The 13,787-nt window shown below is 34.1% G+C and overlaps 1 protein-coding gene across 2 annotated transcripts in view; it reads left to right on the top strand.

Moving 5' to 3' along the window:
* The window catches only part of LOC142333283 (very long chain fatty acid elongase AAEL008004-like), a 379,873-nt gene that overhangs the window by 61,862 nt on the left and 304,224 nt on the right, over positions 1–13,787 (top strand). The window contains exon 1 of one of the 2 annotated variants that reach the window (XM_075380300.1): positions 9,763–9,883. The exons of the other annotated variant lie outside the window; for it this stretch is intronic. The gene's annotated coding sequence lies outside the window, so the exon portion shown is untranslated. Of the gene's footprint in view, positions 1–9,762; positions 9,884–13,787 lie in introns of those variants that run through there. 2 annotated transcript variants of the gene reach the window in all.

Genomic DNA, 13,787 nt, shown 5'->3' with positions numbered 1-13,787 from the left:
GAGGAAGGCGACTTTTGGTCAGGTGATTTTAGAGTAATTAACTCAGCGTCAAATAATGGGCAGGCAGGAGTAGGTTTCGTGATGAACAAGAAGATAGGGAGGAGAGTGGAGTATTTCAAAACGCATAGCGATAGAATCATTGTAATAAGGATAAAATCAAAACCTAAACCGACAACGATTGTTAACGTTTATATGCCTACAAGCGCCCATGATGATGATGAGGTAGAGTGTGTATACGAAGAGATTGATGAAGCAATTAAACACGTAAAGGGAGATGAAAATTTAATAATAGTTGGAGATTGGAATGCAAGCATTGGAAAAGGCAAGGAAGGAAATATAGTGGGTGAATACGGGCTGGGCAAAAGGAATGAAAGAGGAAACCGACTTATAGAGTTTTGCACGAAGTATAATTTAGTAATTGCCAACACCCAATTTAAAAATCATAATAGAAGAATATACACTTGGAAAAAGCCAGGCGATACTGGAAGGTATCAGATAGATTATATCATGGTTAAGCAAAGATTTAGAAATCAACTCGTTGACTGCAAAACTTACCCTGGAGCAGACATTGATAGCGACCATAATTTGGTGATAATGAAATGTAGATTGGGGTTTAAAAACCTGAAGAAAAGTTGTCAGATGAATCGGTGGAATTTAGAGAAGCTTGAGGAAGAGGAGGTAAAGAAGATTTTTGAGGAGGACATCGCAAGAGGTCTGAGTAAAAAAGATATGGTCGAAAATGTAGAAGAAGAATGGGAGAATGTTAAAAAGGAAATTCTTAAATCAGCAGAAGCAAACTTAGGCGGAATAAAGAGAACTGGTAGAAAACCTTGGGTTTCAGACGATATATTGCAGCTGATGGATGAACGTAGAAAATATAAGAATGCTAATGATGAAGAAAGTAAAAGGAACTATCGGCAATTAAGAAATGCTATAAATAGGAAATGCAAACTGGCGAAAGAAGAGTGGATTAAAGAAAAGTGTTCAGAAGTGGAAAGAGAAATGAACATTGGTAAAATTGACGGAGCATACAGGAAAGTTAAGGAAAATTTTGGGGTACATAAATTAAAATCTAATAATGTGTTAAACAAAGATGGTACACCAATATATAATACGAAAGGTAAAGTCGATAGATGGGTGGAATATATTGAAGAGTTATACGGAGGAAATGAATTAGAAAATGGTGTTATAGAGGAAGAAGAGGAAGTTGAGGAGGATGAAATGGGAGAAACAATACTGAGATCTGAATTTAAGAGAGCATTAAAAGATTTAAATGGCAGAAAAGCTCCTGGAATAGACGGAATACCTGTAGAATTACTGCGCAGTGCAGGTGAGGAAGCGATTGATAGATTATACAAACTGGTTTGTAATATTTATGAAAAAGGGGAATTTCCGTCAGACTTCAAAAAAAGTGTTATAGTTATGATACCAAAGAAAGCAGGGGCAGATAAATGTGAAGAATACAGAACAATTAGTTTAACTAGTCATGCATCAAAAATCTTAACTAGAATTTTATACAGAAGAATTGAGAGGAGAGTGGAAGAAGTGTTAGGAGAAGACCAATTTGGTTTCAGGAAAAGTATAGGGACAAGGGAAGCAATTTTAGGCCTCAGATTAATAGTAGAAGGAAGATTAAAGAAAAACAAACCAACATACTTGGCGTTTATAGACCTAGAAAAGGCTTTCGATAACGTAGATTGGAATAAAATGTTCAGCATTTTAAAAAAATTAGGGTTCAAATACAGAGATAGAAGAACAATTGCTAACATGTACAGGAACCAAACAGCAACAATAACAATTGAAGAACATAAGAAAGAAGCCCTAATAAGAAAGGGAGTCCGACAAGGATGTTCCCTATCTCCGTTACTTTTTAATCTTTACATGGAACTAGCAGTTAATGATGTTAAAGAACAATTTAGATTCGGAGTAACAGTACAAGGTGAAAAGATAAAGATGCTACGATTTGCTGATGATATAGTAATTCTAGCCGAGAGTAAAAAGGATTTAGAAGAAACAATGAACGGCATAGATGAAGTCCTACGCAAGAACTATCGCATGAAAATAAACAAGAACAAAACAAAAGTAATGAAATGTAGTAGAAATAACAATGATGGACCACTGAATGTGAAAATAGGAGGAGAAAAGATTATGGAGGTAGAAGAATTTTGTTATTTGGGAAGTAAAATTACTAAAGATGGACGAAGCAGGAGCGATATAAAATGCCGAATAGCACAAGCTAAACGAGCCTTCAGTAAGAAATATAATTTGTTTACATCAAAAATTAATTTAAATCTCAGGAAAAGATTTTTGAAAGTGTATGTTTGGAGTGTCGCTTTATATGGAAGTGAAACTTGGACGATCGGAGTATCTGAGAAGAAAAGATTAGAAGCTTTTGAAATGTGGTGCTATAGGAGAATGTTAAAAATCAGATGGGTGGATAAAGTGACAAATGAAGAGGTATTGCGGCAAATAGATGAAGAAAGAAGCATTTGGAAGAATATAGTTAAAAGAAGAGACAGACTTATAGGCCACATACTAAGGCAAACTGGAATAGTCGCTTTAATATTGGAAGGACAGGTAGAAGGGAAAAATTGTGTAGGCAGGCCACGTTTGGAGTATGTAAAACAAATTGTTGGGGATGTAGGATGTAGAGGGTATACTGAAATGAAACGACTAGCACTAGATAGGGAATCTTGGAGAGCTGCATCAAACCAGTCAAATGACTGAAGACAAAAAAAAAAAAAAAAAAAAGCCAACTCTACTTTGATTTTAATAGCTCTTTAAGTAATGAAGAAAATATAATCCAAAAAACAGATTATATATTTTTAGAGCCGGGGAATAAATTTCATATATATGTTAAGCTTAACAAATTTGATTAAGACGCACCGTTCGATATAGGCTACAAGAAGAAAAATACGATTTTAAAACTTTTTTTTGTATTTTAAGCCCGAGGTTTATAATCTTAAAAGAAATATAGACATTTCAAGACAGTTCTGTATATGAAGTATAAATTTTCCAAAAATATTTGAACCGAAGAGAGATAGAGGGAAGGAACAAAAAAGATATATTTCAATTTTAAGAAGTGCAGGTCGATTTTTTGAAAAAAAAAAGAATTTTGGATCATTTACGTATGCGTTGTAAATAATAAATTCGCTTTGACAAAGTTTTTTTCTAAAATATCTTTTGAAGAAAATCGAAATCGGTTATTTCGCGATATTTCCCTCCATCCTTTTAACGGATTTTGAAGAAAAAATTAATATGATCGATACCCCATTTATAAAAATATTAGGGTTAGATTTGGAGAAAAACGGTTCGATCAGTCCTGATATATATACGAGGTCTGTAAATAAAGTAATGAGATTAGTTTTTTCGGCGACCAAAGTGGCAACACTGTAAAGTTACTTGTAACCATATGGTTATACGAACAGTTGATTTATAATAGGTATTAATATCTTTTATCTATCGCTTACGCTTACACGTGAACGTAAATAAACTTTTAGTGAAACGAGTTTTTGCTTTGCGTTACAAAATCGAGCGATACTTACTACGAGCAACGTTGTGCGATCGATTTTTGTGTTAAACTCTGTGCGATAATCCTCACAGACTTTTTAAAAATCGAAAAGGGCGTAAGAAGATGACGCTCTGTCACAAGCCCAAGCTTTTAGATGGTTTAAAGCATTTTCAGATGGCCGGGAATCAGTTGCGGACGATCCACGCTCTGGAAGACCGTCGACGTAAAAACGTAACGACGATGCCGAGCGAATCAGAGACTTGATACTGTACGACCGGCGATTAACTTTCACAATGATCGCAGAACGATTGAATTTCAACCGTACCGCAGTCCATCAAATTTTGATAAATGAATCGGACGTGAAAAAAGCTTGTGCAAAATTAGTTCCAAAAAAAGCTCACCGTTGAACAGAATAACAACAGGGTGGATGTGTGCCGCGATCTTCTAGGCGATGAAACCGATCCTGATTTTCTAAAAAAATGTTATTACCGGTGATGAATCTTGGATATTTAAGTACGACCCGGAAACAAAACGCCAGAGCAAGGAACGGCACACTTCAAAGTCACCGCGTCCCAAAAAAGCAAAAACGAGCGAATCAGAGTTCAAAACCTTGCTGATTTGTTTCTTCGATAGTAATGGCATTGTCCATAATGAGTTTTTGGCTGCAGGTTAGACTGTAAATCAATATGTTTTCCGAGAAATTCTTGAAAGACCGGGGAAAAGAGCCGCCCCATGAGACCGGCCATCAAAGACAACCGGATGCTGCTTCGCGACAATGTACCTTGTCATACTGCCTCTCAATCAATACGTTTTTGGCAAAGAAAAACATTTCTGTAGTTTTTGAACCACCTTATTCACCTGACTTGAGTCTTTACGACTTTTTCCTGTTCCCGACTTTAAAAAAAACACCTCAAGAACACCATTTTGGAACAGTAGAAAATATAAAAAAAAGTGTAACCGACCGTCTGAAGGATATTCCGGTTTCTGAGTTTCAACCCTGCTATGAAGAGTGGGAAATCCGTTTGAAGCGTGATTTCCCAGGAAACTATTTCGAAGGTGATAGAGTCCACGTATAATTGAAAAGTAAATAAAACGTTTTTCCGAACCGGTCTCATTACTTTATTTACAGACCTCGTATATATGAGACCAAAATCAATGTGACACGTATGTATGTTTTCTGGTCGATTCTCAGCCTTTTCAGCTCACCACCATTAAAAACTAAAAAAAAAAAAAAAAATGTATATAATGAATATTTCGCGATCCCCGCCGACCACAACCCGATGAAACTAAGAACTGTTTAACTGTGATAGCGACGGAAATGAACATCCTTGTATGAAGTATACAAGCGATTTACAGGTTCCAGTTCCATGTGTACGTGCTGCTTGTAAATTTGTCTGCTTACGTAATATTAGCTGTGAGTGTCATTTTCTAACGCGCATATGACTCGTTTGAACACTTAGTATGAAGCTACTAAAAACTATTGGACAAAATGTATTGCTGTATGCAGTGGTGGTACAAAGGCCATAACAGAAAAGAAAAGTGAATTTCTGAAAACAGCAAAAGATCTTATACCAAGGGCGGAATGGACGCACTGCTTCCATTACAGACATGCTCTTTCCACAAAAAATGCGCCGGAAAATCTCAAATAGATTCTTTGTATAGCTGTAAAACCGGTCCGTTTTATTAAAAAGTCGACAGTTAGAGAATAGGCTGTTTACTAAACTACCCGATGAAATGGACGAAAAGAAAAAACCTCTTCTTTTCCGTGCAGAAGTTTATCGGGGGGGAAGTGTTAACCCGGTTATTGGATTTGCGAGGTGAATTAATAATATTTTTCCAGGATAAAAAATGAGTATACGTTGCTGTCGGCTTAATTAGCTGATGTATTCTCGCATTTAAACGGGGGAATTTACAAGGACGTGATAAAAAGATTTTATTAACGACAAAATTCCTTGAAAGGAAAAATTTTGATACGTTTCCGATTATAGAGAAAACTTTTGATGAAGAAGAAGACTATTAATCACTACAGTTTGGATAGCGTGAAGATGCGTTTGCACGAGCTGAAAATTCTATCGGCGGAGCATTTTCCGGAAGATAAAAATGATTTCTGGAAGAGTTCATTTATCGAATACGTTGTTGCAGCTGCTAAGTTACCGGTTGAGATTCCTCTAAATGTCTGCCGATAAAACGTACAATTACGATTCAGATCTGAAGATTTATGTACGTTTTGGCTTGCTCGTCGAAGTTAATATGGACATTTAGTTACAGAAGCGTTGAAAATATTATTCCCTTTCGCCACGTCATATCTTTGTAAAATGGATTTTCTTCTACTGTCGAGCTAAAAACTAAATATAGGAATAGTCTTTTATCGCTTGAAAACAGTTTGCTTTTGTGCGTATTTCTAAGATAGGGTCCGCATATGAAGAAGCCTTTGAATGCGAAACAAACGCGACCGTCTCATTAATTTATTTTCTTTACGTATGTACAAACTTATAAATGTATGTAAAATGTTTATAATAGTTTTTTTCTCGTAAAATGAGTTTTGTATTGTTCACGTGTAAAGTTGTAGGCTAATTTAGAGATCTTCCCTTTCATTCATATCACTTCGATCCCTAGATTGAGAAACCGTGATCTATATGAAGTAGTCGGACCCTAAAACGTAAAAGATTTGCTAAAAACCTGATCTCCTTTTTCGACACGATCACCGTACTTCTTTCCCGTTTAATATAAACGGGGAAAAAGTAGGTATGAACTTACTTACTCGGCGATTATAGCTAGAGTACCTACATTCGCCGGGAAAGTAAAATTTGATAAGAACAGCTTTATTAAATACAACACAATTAATTATATAATCCATCTTCTGATCGTTGAATTTTAATGTTCTGAAGTTCAAATCCTAGGAAAAATTAGTTACTTTTGTACGGATTTTAATACTAGACATTGAATTCTGGTGTACTTTAGTGGTTGGGATTCAATTACGCACACCTCAAGAACGGTCGGCCGGAGTCTTTGCAAGACAATATCTCGTTCGCGTGTCGTACATATCGTCTTCTCACCGGTCCGTTATGGCAAGGAGGGGTTACTTGTAGTTCACTTTATTTTTTCCTGTTTAGCCTCCGGTAATTACCGTTCAGATAATACTTCAGAGGATGATATGCATGAGTGTAAATGAAATGTAGCCGTGTACAGTCTCAGTTCGACCGTTCCTGAGACGTGTGGTTAATTGAAACCCAAACACCGAAGAATACCGGTATCCACCATCTAGTATTCAAATCCGTGTAAAAATAAGTGACTTTACTAGGACTTGAACGCTGGAACTTTCGACTTCCAAATCAGTTGCTTTGGGAAGACGCGTTCACCACTAGACCAACCAGGTGGGTTTATAAAAGAAAAACTAATTTTTAATAAAGCTAGGACTTCAATATTATAATTTTAAAAAACATAATAATTTTTAGGTGAGGTCCTGCGAGTACGATGTTTTGTTTTTTTTATATTGCCCTGTTGCCTTCATAAATACTAGTATAACCCTGTTTTCGATATTGAAAATAAATTTGTTTAAAAATTGATATTTTAATTACGGTTCCCGTTCATTTTTTTTCTTTATTGGCTGGTTTAAAGCTTATTTATCCGAATTTTATTATTTCAGTAAATCGGCTCGATATGGTGCAGTTAAATGTCTGAAATGAATTTTTAAAAGCTTCGTTTTTTAAGGGTGTAATAGACGGTAAACAAAAAAGTATCGATACTGTGATTCTCTCCCTTTAGTCCGACGGGTTGAAAATCCGGATTAAGTCGCTGTAAAATATATATGTCAAAATTTGTGTCAAATTTCAACTTTTTAGTTCGATATAAAAAAAAGAACTGTTTGTAAATGACGATAGATATCCCACGTCATTCAATCCGATCGACTGAATGATTAAACTTTTAAATAACGTAACCGATATTTTCATCGTACTAAAACTTGTACGATCGCTAAACAAAACGTCAAAAGTTAAAACAGCGAAAATCACCTTTACCTTTGCCCTTTTTGACGTGAAAGGTCTTTCAAATCACACCGAAACATACGGGTACCAGAACAGAAATTTGTAGCGTAACCAAAAGGTCTACATCGTCCTGCCTTAATAACTCCCTAACTATTAGTCATTTTATAACTTATACGGTCATCTCGCCGATACGATTTCGAGTTTGCGTCACTGGCGAGCGGGTTGCCGGGGAGGGTGCACAGCGTATATCGGCCAAAAATGGTGCTCTCGTTCATTTCCATTCAGCGTAGTTCACGACCTAGAGGAGATTCGTGTGCTTGTGTTTAGAGTAGATCGATTTCAGTAATAATAAGTGTATATTTGCGTGTAAAACATCAAAATAAACGTGTAAAAAATCATAAAAATTCAATATGTCAGCCTTACCCGCTGAAAAGCCAGCTGGAAATATAAATTACTTGTATCTTTGAAAAGGGGAGGTTATGGACCCCGCGCAGGTGCTCCGATGTTCGCTGCCGACCGAGCGAGATTGTTTCGGGAGCTTCACAAAGCTGGCACGGCGTGCTTAGTGAATTACGCCGACGGCGCGAGCACCTGTACCGCCGCTTATTACGCCTTACGTCTCTTACTTCTCATATCACAGACCGACGTCGAGCAAAATTGTCGTCGAATATTAGTCGAGATAAATATCATGTACCGTTTAATGTCTGTTTTATATTAAAATTAAATTTAATATGGACGGTTTGTTTTTATTTCGATGCTACACTAAAAGTGATTTCGCTGACATACACACCGACCAATTTAACCGTAGAGTTGGCCAAATGAAGGAACTAAAATTTTAAACTGTAGACTTTGAGTTTTGTTAAAAAAAAATACGACGGTGGCTCTCCCATCGGTCGGTCTGTAGCTCGGAGGAACTTCGTTCAAGGTCTGTAAAGTTTCACGTTAAACCAACGGCCGTGCTCCCCCGCCCTCCCGCACAGTCGCTACCCGATTTTTTTTTCTAAAATTTAACGCATTATTGCCCACGTATAGGAAATCTTTTAGCGTTTTTTGAAGAATTTATACGGATCCAGTCCGAAGTTATCGCTCTAAATACAGGCTTCACATATATCTTCCTGAAATTTCGGTAACTTTTTTTCGACTAAGGGGAGGTCTTTTGATGTCATCATTCGCATAAAACTCGATACATAAATTTTGGCAGATCGCTATACTTTCTTTTTATAGCTATTCTCTATCTGCAACAACCGATTTAACGTCGGGAAAGTAGAATGGAATTTGTATAAATTAAATTTCCGCTTACCAAAAATTTAAAAAAGTGTAAATCCTAGTACTTTCGGAGCTGTTACCCCATCTTCAGGGATTTTCAGGGACTCGTATTTAAAATTAAAACGTTATGTTTATGTAACGTCATGACGTTAATGAAATGCGAATACGTAACGGCGGTAATGAAACGTGAATTATATAACTTCATAACGTTACGTAAACGTAACGATTAAATTTTCAATAATTGATTATCGATTTGAGTTTAAATTAACGTCCCTGAAAATCCCTGAAGATGGAGTAACAGTTCCGAAAGTACTAGGATTTACACTTTTATAAATTGTTGGTAAGCGGAATTTTAATTTATACGAGTGTATTAATACCGGCGGTGCCAAACGCTTAGTAAATTAAACCTAAACAAAGTGGAATTTACTATTATTAAATGCAGAATTAAAATTTTTCGTTCCGTTCTACGTAATGAAACGTGTACGATAAGAAAAATAGTATAGATAGAGAGAGGAGATGAGAGACATAATAGATAGTACTTTGACAGAAGGCCGGTTGAAAAATTGGTCGGACCGGTAAAATTTGTACAGGTTCTAATCTATAGAGAGAAATTTTTGGTAAAATCTTATTTAGATAAGTAAATCGGAGGAACAGAAAAACGTAAAGAGAGATAAATATTCGTATTTACGGGAATATAATTTAAAATGTAACGTGTTATAAGTAAGGTTGATTTTTAAAAATTTGTGTACAGCGTTAATGAAATGGGAAATATCGGCAAGGTAGTTCAATAACAAAGTAACCTGTCTATATGTGTATTAAGTAAATTTATATATATTATATAAATCCTATGTTTCGAACACTCATTAATAATAAACTTGATTCAAGTAAATTCGTTTGGTAGGAGAAGTTAATTTTAATATATAATACCCGTGTGGACCCAGATGTCCTTGAGGCGTTTTGTCAAATATAAGTCGTTCACAACATCAGTTTCTTTTAGTACTTGTACAATATTACGTACATCTTAAACGCCGCGTGTGTTTGTGTGTTGGTTAATAGTTTGTTGTTTGTTTTTTTTATAATTAATTTATAGAGACAGTAATTTTTTTATGCTGTCATAAAATCGGTGAGTTTTTAAGTAATTACAGTTTTTATAAATATTAAATTTAATTTTTAATCGAATATTGATCTTTTCTTCTTAATATCGTACAAATTAACCGGTTTTTATAATGAGGTTCTGGAAATTTTATTAAATATAATATTATATATTATTTATTTTTTTTTTTATGTAATGTAAAAAAAATAAGAGGTTTGTATTTGTCTAGAACATTTTTATTAAGAACACAAAAAAAGAAAATGCAGTACGATCTCGCTAATTTAATTAAAATCATTTTAATTAATTTTATTTTATAATTAAAATATTTTTTGAAAAAATGATGGAAAATCATTTCGTTTTAAAATTAAGTAAAAATATAGAGAAAACCGTTTTTTAATCGCGCTAAAAATAAAAACAGTTTTTTATATTTTTTCATAGATATTTTTATTTTTCCGCCGAATATATCTAGAATTTTTTTTGTCTTCAGTCATTTGACTGGTTTGATGCAGCCCTCTAAGATTCCCTATCTAGTGCTAGTCGTTTCATTTCGGTATACCCACTACATTCTACATCCCTAACGATTTTTTTTACATATTCCAAACGTGGCCTGCCTACACAATTTTTTCCTTCTACTTGTCTTTCCAATATTAAAGCGACTATTCCAGGATGCCTTAGTATGTGGCCTATAAGTCTGTCTCTTCTTTTAACTATATTTTTCCAAACGCTTCTTTCTTCATCGATTTGCCGTAACACCTCTTCATTTGTCACTTTATCCACCCGTCTGATTTTTATCATTCTCTTGCACCGCATTTCAAAATCTTCTAATTTTTTCTTCTCGGGTACTCCGATCGTCCAAGTTTCACTTCCGTATAAAGCTACGCTCCAAACATGTACTTTCAAAAACCTTTTCCTGATCTGTAAATTAATTTTTGGTGTAAAAAATTATATTTTTGACCGAAGGCTTGTTAAAAATAGGGTATCGGTTTTTTTGCAAATCTTAACATTTTACATTCCAAGTAATTTATCTAGAAAAAAAAATGTACATAAGTACGCGCATGTGTGTCGCATTGCTTTTAGACATATATTTCAGGATAGACCGGACCGATTTTTTTTTCAAATTCATCTCCAATATTTAAATCTACGGATCATTTGTCTTATTAATTTTTTTTTAGTTCTATAAGGGGGGTAAGGGGAAATCGTGAAAAAACCGATTTCGATTTTCTTCAGGTATTTTTATAGGAAACTTTATTAAAACAAATTTCTCGCCTACAGTCTATGTATATATACCGTTTTATTTTTTAAGACCAAAAAAGTATTTATTAAAACTCAACCGGGGTTGATTTTTTTTTTTAAATTGAAAAACCGTATCCGTATTTACTCGGGTAATTCACGAACGTGAATTTTTAAACGATATTTTATTTAAATATTCAAAAGTAAAATATTCGATCGACGATAAAGTAAAGCAAATATAATTTTCGCATTGATTTTAATATTTGATTTCATTATAAATTTTCCCACGTATAAATCACGCTGTTACTTTTATATAAAAAATTACGGTCAAAAAAGTGCATGAATTACGCGAGTAAATACGGTATAAATGTTCTGTTCTTTTGCTCTATATCCCTTCGGTTTAAATATTTTTCAAAAATTATTTGAAATTATACTTAATATGTGTCAAGTAATCAAGAAAGGGTGTTAAATTTTAATAAAATGATTGAACATTGACCCTGGATCAAACTTTTTTTTTTAATTTTATTTTTCTTATTACAGCTTTTATCGAAGAGAAAACTTTACTTAAGCCGATTTGTTATATGAATATTTTTAGAAAAATGTTTCTTCCCCGCCTCTGAAAAATTATATCTATTTTTTTGCCTCTAATTTTTAATTCTTATTATTAGTATCGAGGAAAGTCGTGCGGTACTTTTCCAGCATTTTTGTGTCGGTGTCTAATTAAAAACAAGAATTATTTAAGTAACTTCCAATTAAGAGACGATTTGTAAGTCAGATCCATTTATTTTTAAAGAATTTAAAAAATGTTCAGAATTTCTTATTAAGGCGGTTGTAATTTATTTTTATTTTTTTAATATTTTTATTTAAAATTTAAATATACTTATGTAAAAATTATCCGGTATAGATATAAAATTAATACCGTTCCCGTCAAACGACATAAAGAGGCTGTTAAATAAACATACGCTAAGTTTTTCTGGAATTTACGATTTTTTTTTGAAAAAGAAAAATTCTATTTATAAATAAATAAATATTTTATTCTGATCCTTACATAATGATACACAGTTATATAAATTAACTGGTTGCAGAGGCGTGTCGTAGGCATACCCTCCGCAGCTAGGCTTACCGGGCGGGCGGCGTCTCCCGAATGGGATTATTAGGTGTCCAAAATTGATTACCTCTTGTGTAAAAATATTTGTTTTTTGAATGATGAAAATCGATATAACGAAAGTTAAATTAGAAATTTAATTCTAGAAATTGATACTAACGAATCGGTATTTTCCGCTGGTGATCGGTACTTTCCGGCGCCTACTTTTTGGTTATAGTTCATTATTTTTTTTATCGTTCCCCTTTTTTTATCCCACCACTTGAGCCGGATCCGCAACTAAGCTTGTACACAGCTCCAGGGGGTGCCATCGCCTCAAACTACCTCGGTAGGAAGTAAGGTTAACCGTGACTCGGCTTTAATCATTCGCCATGCCTCTAATGAGGGGACCCCAAGGGAGTCCTCCCACCGGGACTCGGTCTTGACGCCACCCCTCACGGATCCCCCGTCGGGACTACGGTCTTACTTTACATGCAATAGTTCTTTATTTTATGAAGAAAAACAATCGCGTAAATAAAAAAATATATTAATATATATGTGCGATATATCCATATATAACACCTAGCCACCACGAGACGTGTACTAACGAATCGGGATTTTCCGATAGCGATCGGTACATTCCGGTGGTTAGGTAAGGAGAACGGACACACACACACACACACACACACACACAAATGCCCTTTAGTAGAGTAGGATATAAGTGGTGAACAGCTCTAACATTTGCCTGGATGAATCAAGGGAAACCATGAAAAAAACCTTGATCAAAGCGATATCACAAAGTACAGATTTAGTTACTTAAAATGAGAGTACTGTGTGAAGATACTAAACGTAAAACGTAAAAAATTCAGAAGGCTTTAACGAAAATTAAATTACGCGCTTAAGCTCGTATTTACGAACAGGCTGGAACGGACTACAGAAAATTGGGGGTTTTGTATATTATATTTTTATATTATTTGAAAATTCATTAACAGAGTAATATTATTTTTGAAAAGGGAATTCTTTTAATTATCTTTTAAACGGTTCGGTAATTTATTGAAGTTAATAAGGCCTTTTCTGGTAAACTGAAGTATCGTTTTGTTATACGAAATACTCTTGTTATATTTTCCGGTATTCTTTTTAAAAGTATATTTGAGTATCGTTTAAAAAAAACATCGTTATAATCATAAATATAAACACAACTATAAAATAAGATTAAAAATCACCATTGTAGTAGTGATTATTCCTCGTACAAAGATTAAACGGTGATAAAAATCTCACTCCATTTCGAATTTTAAGTTAATAAATGTTTAAATAAAGATGTGACTTTAAACGATTTAAATAACGTTAAATTTAAAGCGAACCTTTAAACTTTAAACGGTATAATAATATTAATAACTAAATAAAATTTATATATGAAGGTCGATTTTGAGAACTTTCTGTTTTTATTGAAGTCTGTTAAAATTAAAATAAATGTAATACATACTTTTTTTAAATATTAAGAAAAAAAGGAATATTTTATTTTTATTTGGCGTTGTTTAATTTTCCTCGTTTTGAAACGTCAGTAAGATTTGATAGGCCTTTATAAAGAAACAACAACTTTTCCTTTTTTTCACCGATAAACGC

Source organism: Lycorma delicatula, chromosome 12, assembly GCF_047948215.1.
Source record: "Lycorma delicatula isolate Av1 chromosome 12, ASM4794821v1, whole genome shotgun sequence".
Classification (NCBI taxonomy): Eukaryota; Metazoa; Arthropoda; class Insecta; order Hemiptera; family Fulgoridae; genus Lycorma; species Lycorma delicatula.
The sequence above is the reverse complement of the archived record's forward strand: the minus strand, read 5'-3'. Positions and strand labels throughout refer to the sequence as shown.